The sequence below is a fragment of the Propithecus coquereli genome, unplaced genomic scaffold (assembly GCF_000956105.1).
Source record: "Propithecus coquereli isolate 6110/MARCELLA unplaced genomic scaffold, Pcoq_1.0 Scaffold41, whole genome shotgun sequence".
NCBI lineage: Eukaryota > Metazoa > Chordata > Mammalia > Primates > Indriidae > Propithecus > Propithecus coquereli.
This window is the reverse complement of record NW_012149841.1, coordinates 1,996,310-1,998,462: the sequence shown is the minus strand read 5'-3', so window position 1 is coordinate 1,998,462 and position 2,153 is coordinate 1,996,310.

Genomic DNA, 2,153 nt, shown 5'->3' with positions numbered 1-2,153 from the left:
TATACTTTTGTGATCAAAGGTGGAAGCATTTGCTTTTTCTTCCTACTTGATCCATCCAAAATTCAAAAACTGTCCATGAGTGTTTTTATTTTTATGGTAATATGGTTCTTTGCATAAGTTCAGTAAGAATATACTCTCTTTACAACAGGATACAACTGGAAGCATTGGTTATTAGCAAGGCTTTGAGTGAAATATCATACTTGAGAATGTGCATAGAATGCTTGGCTTCAAGAGTTCCAAACCTTAGAGTGAGCTAGTAAATATTGTCACTTCCCAGCAGGCCCAGGAACCTTAAGCATGTAGGTAAAATCTAAAGTCTGCCTTGGTTTGGCTTTCTAGCCCAAAGATATTTTTAAATCTGAGATTCCTATGTGATCAATATACAGAGAAGAAGTTGTTTCTAAAAAAACAGCTGTAATACACTGTCATTAGATTGTAGCCCTGTGCATTATTTTTGAGTTTTTATTATCTACCTGTAGACTAGACTAGATCGTGAATTCTTCTAAATTCCTCCAACACAATTTTCTTGCATAAAATTACTAAACATGGGAATAGCTCTATTCCTGAAGCCCTCAAAGCTGAAACTTGATGAATTTTAAGGGACAAGTCCTGTGCCTGATGTATAAATCACACAAAAAGTTCACCAAACCACTCAATGACATAACCAGAGACATTAAAACTGTAAACTAAGACAAGAAATTGACATCTTCATGCTGTAGACAGCTTTTCCCAAGATATTGGAACAAGACTCCATACAAACCCCTCCCAATACCTACCTTTTTACTTGGTATCATAATGATGAATTTGAAATTTCATGATCAGCAGCCTCTGCTGGTAATTGACAGAACCTGATGTAAGAGATCTTTAGTATGTACTTGTTGAACAAGGAAATGTCTGTGCCATTGCTAATACTACATGCTTGTACATGGATAAATTCCACTGGGAACACTGACTCCCAAATACATGAAATAAGGGAACAAGCCATGTGGTCACACAAGTCTTACTTAATTTCCATGATCATTTGGTTTATTCAGTGGATTGCCTTGAAGCCTAGGTTCATGGCTCAAAACTGTTATGCAAACCGAGATGATCATTTTACTTCGTGTTTTATTTTTTAAACTTTGTTCTAGTTACAAGTTAAATTTCTGCAGGAGTACAACACTTAACAGAATCATGCTCTTCCAGCACATTGAAATGATGGCAAAAGATTATGGAACACACAAAATTGAACTTAATAATTGACTCCAGGTAGACTTAACCTGAGAATCACTTTCTTGGAACCTCCCTTGCTGCTCAATGTGGCTAGCTAAGAGTGTTTTGACACTTACTTCTAGACAACAGTCACTCCCTCTGACATGGGACCAGAATTCCATCTTGACATTGAGAGCCAATCAAAACCTAACTACAGGATGACTGATCAGTGATGTTTTTGGAGAAAAATTTTGATCAAAAGGGGAAATGCGAAAGTTGTTGGACTGAAAATGGAGTCACTTGTGTTAAAACTAAAAACAAAAACAGAAACAAAACCCTGAAAAATGGAACCAAGAAAGGCCATGAAAGGCAGGTTCTAATGCATGAATGTCTGATAAGAAAAACTATCATAAAAGACTCTTTGAAAACACAAATTTTCACAAAATTCATCACAATCTTACTAAAAAAAAAAAAAAAGTTCTTCTGCAAGGACATCTGCCCAACCTTGGACTGGTGTCACTCTTGTTATTGATCTACATAACCAAAGTTAATTATCTCAAAATAATCATGTAATATTCCTCATTTTTCCTATAAAAAGTTTATATTTGTTATTTAGGTTGACAAGATCAATACAAATGCTCATAGGTGCAAGCTGATGTTTGCATAACTGGATACTACTTTAAAAAACAGTCTGGTGTATTTTTGTAACATTGAACAACTCCCTTGCCACACCCTCCAAACTGGAGGCCAAAAATAGCAAGAAGGCACCATTGTGTGCACATCTGTGATTCAAAAATTCTTCTCTTGTAGCAATAAGTGATGAAAATGCAAAAGTGGATGGGCTATATTTGAAGATGCTGAGGAAGATTTGAAACAGCATCTTGTGTGGATTTAATGTCCATTCACCTATCATTTTCTCATTCATGAATGCCTGATAACAAAAACTATCACAAAATTTTAAT